The following is an 11,313-nucleotide window of genomic DNA, read 5'->3' as shown; positions in this document are numbered from 1 at the left end:
CGACCAAAGAGGCAGTTTAACCCAAAAGCCTTGACATTTTTTTAATGTCTCCTTTTAACAATAATCTGGCAACAATAAGGAAATCAAATTTTCCAAAGAGGAGCAGAAGGCTTTTGTAGGCTCTCCAGAACAAGAGAATATTTCAAAATGTGTTCAGTAAAATGTATGCACACTAGCTGCAGCTTTCCTCTATGGCCCCAATTGCTCTTTCTTCTTGGGGAAAAAAAAAAAAAAAAAAAAAAAAGATGGGTTTCCGCTGAAGAAAAGGAAATGCAGCTCCTGTAATAATTTCATGCCAGACTATGTAAAATGTAACTCCTGTTCTTGCGTTCTTTCAAAGCCTGCACCCAGTAGAGTAGCAAATGACAAAAAAAAAAAAAGTGTTTAGAGGAACTCATTTTCATGCTCTGCAGATTCTAACCTTGTCTCCAAAAGCCAAGGTTGATGCGTCCCATGCCAAATTAAATCTAAGATGTATGCAGTAATGAAAAGGGTAGCATTCCATGAAAATCTCTACTTTTCACTTAAAGAAGCCATGGTTTATTAGATATGCAAGCATTACAATGTCAGTGTAACTTTGCAAGTTAAGCTTTTTTCACAAATGCTCAAGTATCACACTGGAAGACAGGAACTAGCTCAAGCTTTTCAGAACTTGTTACCTGGATACTCCACTTTAAAAACAGCATCACTCCAGTGAAAACAAACCATTCATCTCCTGAAAGGTGAGGGATGTGTCCGCCTGAAATAAGTTCTGGCTATTTTCTGAACACGACCTCTCCCTTCCTGCAGCTACAACGCGGGCACCCGTCTGCAGCTCCTGGGGATCCCGTGGTGCTCAGCGAGCCCCTGCTTGCGAAATCCTGGAGAGGTCTCGGGCGCTGCTGCTCGGTGCACTCCACAGAGGTGCCAGCTGTGAACCGAGCCCGCAGACGTGCAGTGTCGGAGACAACAGCACCCAGCGCGTCCCCAGACACCTCTTCTGCAGGCTCACACGAGGTGGGTACCTGGCTTGCCGGTGCTGTGGGAGCCCAGCTGTGGATCCGTCACACCCAGCGCTGGGTGCTCTGCCCCAGAGGCACGGGCAGTGAGGCTGGGGATGCTCCACAGCTGCAGACAGAAAAGGTATGTGCAGGCTCGGGGCAGGACCAGTGTGACCATGCGGCATGTGGGACACCTGAGACGGGGGGATGCCCACAGTGACAACCCCAGAGCAGCAAAGCTCCCAAAAGCCAGACACACAAAGCTTCTGGTGGACAACCTGCCTGATTTCCCTGGACCTCAGCCGTCCTGCTCACCTCCCTCTCCTGCTGCAGCGCAAACCACCGCAAACAATTACATGGAGAGGCATCAGCAAAAATTTCCATAACCTTAAAAGCTTCTGCTTCCCAGCACAGATCTATTTGTGATATATGACCTATTTACACAAATCCCCTTGCTATTGGCAAGCTACAAATGAGAACAAGAGCTCACTGCAAATCTGCATAGATGGAGTAGCATCCTAGTGAAAGCAGAGGAAAGCAGATCCCTAGGTCACAGGGGAGTGGGAATTAAAGATTTATTAGCAGTGAGCCCCACCTGGCCCGGGGCTGCTGGAGACACTCGCACTGTGAAGCAGAGGGCAAAGAAAAGGTAAATGGCCTTGAATTGTGGCTGTGAGATGAATCTGTGCACCAAGAAACAGAGGAGAAAGGAGCAGATCCAGACTCCTTGCAAACCACAGTGAACAAGAGAGGAAGCTTCACCACAATTTCCCTTCAGAAGGGAAAACAATATTGGAAATCTTCAAGGCTTGATATTTGCGTCTGAGTCCAATATACTTTCCCTTTCTCCATTTCCCTTAAATCTTTTATAGGAGTCGTTAAAAAATGTTGAGCACTGTCATAGTCACAACGAACAAACACGCCCATTAACAACAGCCTGCAGCACAGCAGGAGGTCGTACAGACACATCAGGGCCCCGTGCAAAACAAACTGCTCCCAGCCGCAGCGGGGCCTTCTCCTCAGCCTGCCCCAGGGAGCACACACAATGGAGACGCGTCTCAGTTTCAACAACTGTTTTGGGAAGAGTCTATGAGCTGCAGCAGGTCGGCATAAACCCTCTTTGCTCCATGCCAGGCCTGCTGGGGTTTGGTTCTCTTGCTGGGCTTGTGGGAGTCACCCTAACGGAGTCAGAGAGGGGCCGGGTGAGGTTTATCCACGTCCTAGCAAGCAAGCGTTCGGTGACCACTAAAACCTGCACGTGGAAAAGGCACGCGCTGCCCACTGCCGGGTTCCGTTCAGTGATGAGAAATGAGGAGGCCGCCAGATACCTGCAGGCCGGGCCGGCAGCCCGCAGGGCCCGGGGCCTGGCTGGCCGCTGCCTGCCCCGGCCCTCCCGCAGCGCCCCACAGACGGGGCCGGTCCCCTCCTGGCCGTGCCCACAGCCGGTGCCCCTCGTGCCGGTCCCACACACGCACCCAGCGCGGCACTCGGGACGTTTCGGGCCTCCCATTTGACGCATGAGGGCAGCTAGCCCAGCTAGCTCAGCGTCCTTCTCCCAGAATAAAGGACGGATCCCGGCGTTACCGTCTCCTTACTTCCAGTGCAGTCAGGAGCTACTGCTCTGCTTTCAGGCAAACTGCAAACGATCCAGTATTGCACGCAAAATATTGGGCCGCATTCAAAACTCACTTTCAGTTTTAACGCACTTGGGGTTTGGCCGGCTCTTCATGGGAAGGAAACACCCCAGAACCGCGGCGAGGCGCCCGGGCGGACCCGTGGCCGAAGGGCAGGGAGCTGCCACAAAGGCTGACGGAGATCGGCCCGGCCCCGCGCCCCGTGCCGGTAAGCTTTCCGGTGTTATAATTGATATATTGCTCCTGCCTGCCCAAACACCTCTTCAAGAGTACTGATATTTATCTAACCTATTGAAAAATTATTTTAATTTTCAGGAAATCTTTTTTTTTTCCTTCCTCCTTGGCAACCTGGCATAGATAACAAAACAATGAACAATTCTCATTCATTTCATGCACTTCTGAACATCATGGCAACCACTGTCAGAAAATTTAATCATGTTCCTTTCATAACATTTATTTTGCATATTTCCTCAGACCCTCCGTGGAGCATGGCCATGGTGAGCATGACTTGCCTAAAGACACATGCAGAAGATGGCCCCGTACTTCATCAAAACTTGATACTGAAAGGACCTGCAGAAATAAAAGCTTAGAATATGAAAGGGAAACATTCATCGAACCCTCCTTGTGCTCTTCCCCGCACTTAATTTAAAGCTGGCTTGTGATAAATAGGTTGCAGTTTGCTTTCCTCAGTTGCATAGGGAGAGGGTTTGTGAATCTCAAAAGCTGCACTTCATGTGAAACGCTTAATTATCTTTAAACTAATCCCACAGATATCAGATGAGAAGGTGCCTCCTGGTTCATATATCTCCGTTTCACTTGTCCTGATTCAGCAGATGATAACAAAGGAGATACTACATGCCGGTAGCACTGTCTGGTACCTGCACGGCTCGGCACCACTAATTGATTTAGCCTTGAGCAGCCTTTGGGACCAGCCCCAGGGACACACAGGTACTGGTCACAAGTCCCAGGCCACCTTTCATTCCAGTCAATTCATTTGCGTTTGACATTTCACAGCTCTCCAGCTTCATAAAATTTATTTCTGACTTGTTTCTTGTAAATCAAATTGTATGAGACTTCTGCCTTCAGATTATAAATGATCACATTAAACCAGAAGACGCTCTTGGCAAGAGCAAGACTAAAAATGTGAAGTTGTACAGTTGCTATTCTTTTCTTTTTCTTTTTTTTTTTTAAACAGACATCTTTGTATATTCCCAAATAAAGCCATTTGCACACTTCTCTAAATACAGCTAAATACAGATTGCTAGTTCAGAGCAGGTCCAATTTCTGCAGTAAGCTTCCTGACCAACAGCTCCAATCTGCATTTTTCAGGCAGTGCCACCCCCTGCCCGCCCAGGCTGCCTGCCCAGGCCTGTGCACGCTGGGCACACTCACTGTTTCAAGGGGCTCGGCTTTTAGGTTCATTTGCACGGTGGGTACGGGGAAGTGGGATGGCTCTGCCAGCACCGAGCCTGCAAGATGGGCAGAGCTGCATGCACGGGGACAGGTCCCTCCGGCACGTGTGACCTGAGCCCCTTTGGAAGACAGGGTTTGGGCAGGTCACTGATTCACCGTGATAAATACCACGAGCAATCCGTGCGAGCAGGCCCCCACACGGCTGGCTGGAGGCAGAAGGGAAGGAAACCAACAGAAACATAATTCTGATAGTAAAAATAAGTCGTAGCAACTCAATGAACAGTGACAATAAGGTTTTGCTTCCTCTCTCTGTTTCCCTTTATTATTTTTCTCCCAGCTGGCTGTTGCACAAAGCTAAGCACTGCAAAATGAAGCAGAAATCAAATGTGCTAACTTATCTCAAATGGCCTAGGGACTCGGCAGGGGCCTCCATGTAGAGGCCAATCCACTTAGTTATGCCAGAAGGTAATTTTTCTAATGATATGAAGATGCAATATGGGAAGAGATTAGTGGCATTCAGAAGGGCTGGCTGGCGATGTCCTCCCATGGTTAGAACAGAAAATGCTGAAGTAAAACCCCAGCATCCTGGGAGCTCCAGCCAAGGGCACAAGCTGGTTTTTAGGTCACGCTCAAGGAGGGAAACTCCTCCGGTCCTGCAGCCAGACAAACTTCCCATACCTCCCCAGGAGCACCTCCAGGCCCAGAGCCAGGGCTACGTGCTGCCAGCATCACCTGCCCCGTGCGCAGCCCACGTTGGGCCGCATGGCTGCTCTTCCCATTAGTCAGCCTGGAAAAGCTCTGGGTGAGGTTCCCCAGCTCTCTGCGTGCACGAGCTGCTCCCGAGGCGAGGTGCCAGCGGCGCTGCCCCAATCTGTGCTGCGTGGGCACAGCCACGGCACGACCTGGCAGCGGCTGGGGCGCGGGGCTGCTGCGTCTTCTGCCAAGCCATGACGTGACTCTGCAGCTACACGTGTACCTGAACGTGTGTGTGCGTTGCTTACACGATAGCACAGCAATACAAACAATATGTTGGGCTTCTCTTACCGATAGCTCACAAAAAAAGACGAGTTGCCCAGACTGCGGGTTGACCGCCCGGTGACCACCCCTGGGCACCCCGGCACGCAGCAGGGCGCCCACAGACAGGGCACAGCGCACCAGGGCTGAGCTGCCGGGGTTTGGTTTCAACATTTAATTCTTCTTTCAACAAGTTTGAAGCAGAAGGGTCACTATCGAGCCTTTCGGTCGAAGACCACAACAGGGCTTCTCCTCCAGAAACACTATCTAATTATTTTCTGTGGTTGGTTTCCCCAACAAGTGTCACCACCACCCATTTCTCATCAAAGCCCCTGGGACTCAGCAGCTGCTGTTTTCACCTTCCCTTCCCACAGAAACCAAGCATTTCCCACGAAACCCTCAAAAACCTGTAACTGGCTTCAAATCCTGTGCCAATCAAACCGGTTACCTGAGGAGCCTCCCGAGAGAGGGACTGACATCGCAAACAAGCGCTCCTTAAATATTTTAAAAACAGGAGCAGAGCAGGAGATGGATGGGAGAAAAGGAGTGCGAACAGGAAAGCAAGACCTGGGACGCACTGGGGTCACTCCGCACCCGCGGTCCTGCACAGCCTCCCTCCTGCCTGCCTGCAGGCATTTGCTTGAAATTAAGCTTCGCGTGCAAGTTTATTAAAAAAGTGTGCTTTATGGATTTAATTAAAGTGCTGCATATGAGACCTTGCTAATCCTGTTTGTGCTGCAACTGTATTAAAGTGCTAAAATCAATATATTTGAGTTTAAATATTTTATTATGGCAAGCTGTTAAATATTAATGATGTAACAAGTAATCAGTGTCACTGTTTCTGTCTTTTCTGTAGGAAATATGCAGGAAATTAGAAAAAAAAAATCTCTCTTCAGTTTGATCCCCTGTGAGCTATTTGTTTCTCAGTTGAGGAAACAAATATCTCTGATGATTTAGGTAAGTCACAAGAGCATCTTCATGTGAGCAACGCTCCTCTTTGCACAAGCACGGCAAAGCCTGGGGCTGGGTGGGAGCTTTCGGGGAGAAAGTGCCAGTTTTCTGGCACAACCTCGGGACATTTTACTGAGCCATTTCGACAGGCTGGAGGGATGGAGGAAAGTCTGGACACCCAGAAATAAATGTGCCTTGGAGCTGGCTGGGCCTTGCTGGCTTCGTGACTCAAAATATGATCATGCACCTCGCTGGGGCAGAAGGCTGCCCTCACCACTCTGAATTTGGGCAGCACCGGTGTGTGGCCTGGTGGAGAAGCTGTCAGCTGTCAGAGGACACTGGAAGTTTTTCACCCAAACCTTGTTCCTGAAATGCGCTATTCTTAACGATGCTTCTGCTCTGAGAATGTCAAATTACATTGCACAAAACGAATCAGAAGCGAGGTTTTGTAATTACATTTTAGAGAGATCTGAGTTTATTAATATACATGATCTTGTAAACCTGGCTCCCGTGGAAAAGCAATGAAGGAACCGATTTGTTTGTGATCAAATCCTGATTCCAGACGGAGTCAGAGCTACCTGTGCCCTGCCAGCCCGTGGCTCGGGGGCTTCCAGCAAGGCTGGTGCCCCAGCCCTGACGCATGGTGCCTGCAGCGACTGACGCCCCTGGAGAGGAAAAGCAGGAAGGAACCCTCCCCAGCGAGGGCGGCAGACAGTCGGAGGGGCTGGCACAGCTCACGAGCCCTCTGCAGTAGCTGCTTTTGAAGCACTTGTCCTCCTTGATCGTCATTAGCCCTGCTTTTAAGAAGTCCATCCTGAGCACAAGTGAAGTGGGAAACATCTTGCCGCCTGAAGACACGAGCACAGCAGACATTGGCATCTGGGACAGCCCGACCCCCTCCTCCCCGCGTCCTCCCCGCCGCCCGCTGCTTACCCCCGCTCCCAGGTGAGGTTATGCCCCGAGCTTCTGGCACAGATGCATTCGGCTGCACCGTGCGTCTCGTTTTTAATCTGGCTAATAGGGCTGAAATGTCACACCGATAGCAATGCCTCTGCCTCGGTGTTTTCTGCTATCAGTCAGTCCTTCATTAGCGGGCAACTGGAAATACTGAGCTCATCACGGGCTACGTGCTTTTCCTTGAACAAAACCTCAGCTTCCCAGGGATAAACGATGAGATTTCCCTGTGCACAGGATGCTCCCGGTGGCCAGGGCCCATCACTTCCCGGCTCCGGGCATCTCCGGGCATCTCGGCGCTCACGTCCCAGCTCCTGTCCCTCACACCTCCCCACGCACCCTGCAGCCACCGCAGCCCCCAGCCCCAGCTCCCCGGGCGCCCCACAGATGGGGAGTGATGGGGGAGCGGGGAGCCCCAGGGACACCCCAGCACGTCCCCACACCTGCCCACGTCACGCCTGGGCTGCCCAGCGGGGCACAGCCTTCCCGCCGGGGGGGGCGGCTCCTGAGAGCATGGATATGGAAAACATTCCTGATTAATCATCTGCTTTTAAATTGCTAACGACCGAGCGCTGCGGAGGACCGTGAGTCATGCTTTCAGCGCTTCTGGGAGGATGCGTGGCCTCGTTTTTTTTGACTTGCAAACATCATAAAATTTGGTCCAATGCACCATAACTCGCCAGTGCCCATTGCTGTACCGCAGCCCGGGGCGGCAGGGCAGTGGGAGAGCGCGGCCGGCCTCGGATGGGCAAGGGCAGGTTTAACTCAGGCGGAACCTGGCCAAAGCCCTCCCCAGCAAGACGTTTGGTGCTGTACCGCGGCACCCAGCAGCACTGCGTGCCGCAGCTCTGCCCAGCGGTGGGCACGTCCCCTGGCAGCTCCGTGCACGTCCCCTGCCCAAACAGGTGACGTTATCCGTGTACTGCTGGTCCCTGAAACAAAGGCACGTGCGAGCCAGAGCCACCCATCCTGGGCACGCAGCTGGGTCCCCAGGTGTGGCGGGTCCCCCACAAACATCTCACTTTGTGTCCTACAGGTTTTTTCTAAGGAAAGAGAAGACTGAGGAAAAAGACCTTTCCAGGCTTCAGATTTCTGGAAAAAAAAATCAATTGTGTTTTAGAAGTCATTAAAATCTTCAGATGGAGAAAAATCCAGCATCTGTAATTATTACTGCTGGAAATGGTGATTTTTCCTACTCTTGTTACAACCTTCTTTGAAATTAATAGCATCCTTCCTGCCAAATGAGGTCCTCCTCCATTACTTTGGCTTTTTAGCTACACAAACAAGCGTGCCTTGGTAACGGTGTCGGTTTTCAGACCGAAACCGGTGCTCTCGCTCCTGGCGCCAGCAGCACCGAGCACCGGGGCGGGGGCCGAGGGAAGGGCAGGGCCCGTGCCCAAGCCCCGCTGGGCTCCCGGTTTTCTCCAGGTTTCTGGGCGCCGGGCACAGCAGCCGTGTGCCACCGGGGTGCCGCCAGCTGAATCGCAGCTCGCCCGGTTAGCCGGGGATTTCTGTCTGCCTGTGGGCACCGGTGCAAGCCCCAGGCAGGCCGCAGCCAGGGGCCTCTGTAGCTTCCTGCGAGTGCCATCACCCCAAATGGCAGGCAGCCTTCCTCCCAGTGCTGTTTACGAAGACACGGAGCCACACGCCGTAGAAAATCTCCTCATCTCACACCCTGCTTGCTGTGTTAGTACTTGCGGTGCTCAGACGCGGGGCCGGCCCGGCAGCCTGCCCGCTGGGTGCAGGGGCCGGGGTTTGTGGGGCGGCCCCGGGGACCCCCGGGGGCTCCCCTCGGCCCTGCTCCGCCGGCCAAGGGGCGCTGCCGGCCGGAGGCGGCCCGTCCCTGCCCGGCCGCTGGGAGCCCCCCGCCCGGCTGAACCGCGCCGCTGGCGCTGCTGTGGAGCTCTGCTGCCACCCGCCGGCCTCCCCGACCGCCTCCAGCGGCCTGCGGGCTCCGGGCCGGGGCGGCCCGGCCACAAAGCCCGCCTCGGGGCCCCGTCCCGGCACAAAGCCCGCCTCGGGGCCCCGTCCCGGCACAAAGCCCGCCTCGGGGGCCTGGCGGGGCGGTGGGTGGCCGTGGGGAGCCCCCCCCGCTCGTTCGGCCGGCAGCACAGGGGGCTCTGGCACCACCGCCAGCCGCAGCCCGAACGGGGGTTCGGGAGCTCGTTCCCTCACGGCCCTTCCGCGCCCTGAGCGCGGGGCGCAGCGTCGGTGGCCGAGAGCGGTTCAGAGCCGGATCTCCCGACAGAGCAGCAGCCTTCCTCTGCCTGGATAGCAGCAGCACCGAGCCACGGAGGCCTGGTGACATGGCAGCTCTCGGGCACGGCGTTTTGCTTCCATCTCCCCGTGACGGGTGCCCCGTCCCCTGCTGAACTGGGCCCCAAGCGCACAGCACGGCGCTGGGCCGGGCAGCGGGGCCGGGCAGCCGGCAGCCCCTGCACACCGGGCACCGGGGTGATGCCGAGGCCGCCCGCCAGTGCCTGGGGCTGGGGGCTGCTGGGGGTCCCCTGGCACAGGAGGACGGCAGCAGCCTCGTCACAGCAGCGCCACATCGCGCCGCCTGCTCCCCGCCGTACCCACCCCGTCTTCACATGCCCCACAGCCTCCCGCACGTGGCGATTCCCAAGGCGACACGCTGCTGAGATGGGGGCGGCGACAAGCAAATCCATCGCCTGCTGGGCTGAGGAGCCAGCGCTAGTACCCATCTGCCAGCGTCTCCTCCCCAGGATTAAACCCACAATCAGAGAGGGAGGGAGGAAGCGGCAAAGGGAACTTGCAGGTACCGGACGCCCACGCCCTTGACTTCAGTTGAAGCCTGCTCCGTCCTCGTGCCCACCTCCTGCCCTGGCACCTGGGGACACCCCCACGGACCCAGCACCAGGCTCCTGGGGCCAGCATCTGACCTGGCGCGAGGCCGGCACCCCGTGGGAGCCCGCTGCTGCCCGTGCTGCTGTGTTGTGGGCAGGACGGGCCCCGCACACCGGCTGGCTGCTGCTTCCCAGCTGCTAGAAATTGTTTGACGCACTGGGGCCTGGGACAGCTGCAGCTCCCCCCTGAAGCCTGCCCTGTCCCTCCGGCGCGACCTGTAATTCGCTGCTTGATCGCGCGGAGGAATCCTGTGGCTTGCATTATTATTCAGCACAATCTCAGCAGCTTTTATCCTTTAGCAATGACCTTATGATAGCAAGTTAAACCTACAGAAATAGCATTTGTAATTAATCTATTTCCATAAGATTAGCATGTCAAATGTCACAGGGATACATGTAAGATCCCTTCAGAGCTTAAAATCCTTTTGTCCGAATTGCATTAAAGCCGTGACAACCCCATCAGTGAGCGAACAGCCCTGCGGGGCTGTGGGGAAGCCGCCCGCTGCCCGCCCACCAGCGGGACGTGGTGTCCGCTCCCGTGGCACTGTGCAGACAGCTCCCTGTGGGAGCCATCGGTGCCACCGCCACCCCATCCACTTCTGCACTGATGCACCCTTTGAAAACAGCAGAGAAGTAATGGCAGAAGGGCTGAAATCTGGGCTTTCTCCCACATGGAAACACCACGTACAGACTCCTCCATACCCAGAAGGAAAACCCCAGCGTGATTCCAGCACAGCACACTTTTCTAGCGTAATGCCCTGCGTTCTCCCAGGGGGTGTCAGAAAGCACCCCAAAGCCTCCCAGGTCTCTTCGGGTGCTCCTCACGCAGCCGGGGGCTGCTGCTGGGGCTTCCACTGCCACGGCAGCAGGACCCGAACGTCACGGCCTGCGGGGCGAGGGGGCTGGCAGCAGCACAGGGCCGCCCCGCATGGGCAGCTCTCTTCTGAGCTTTTGGACTCTTGCAGGAGGGGGAGAAGGCTCCTGTTTGCTGTGTGACCTTCTTCTCTGTCTAATGTTTTCACCCTTAGTTCAGTTCTCTGCTGAGTGAGGCTCTATCTCTTTAAGCAAATAAAAAATATTCTCCAAGTTAGATTATTTTTTTACCTTTCTTTCTGCAGAATAACATGTTTTCTATCATCAGATTCACATCAAAAGTAAGCACAGAACCAATTTGCTGGGGGAAATGTTCCACTGTGCTGACGGAGTTGGGATTATCAATAAAACTATTTTCTGGCATCTCGCGTCTTCAAAGTCGATATCCCTTGGCACCCGAGGGACAGCGGGGCTGCCGGAGGACACCGCCATGTGCTGCCTTTGTCCTCTGAGCAGAAAGTTGTGTTCAAATTCCAAACTTGCTCACTGAGGTGACTTTGGAAAAGTCATTGAATTGTCTTACCTCTGCAGAAGCACCTTCAAAATCCGTGCGCACGTAGATGCAAGCACAGGCACGGACACCCCCATCTCTGCACCTCCTCGCTGCCGCTCGGGCTGGATCGCTGC

Source organism: Anser cygnoides, chromosome 5 (genome assembly GCF_040182565.1).
Source record: "Anser cygnoides isolate HZ-2024a breed goose chromosome 5, Taihu_goose_T2T_genome, whole genome shotgun sequence".
In the NCBI taxonomy this organism is placed as follows: domain Eukaryota; kingdom Metazoa; phylum Chordata; class Aves; order Anseriformes; family Anatidae; genus Anser; species Anser cygnoides.
The sequence above is the reverse complement of the archived record's forward strand: the minus strand, read 5'-3'. Positions refer to the sequence as shown.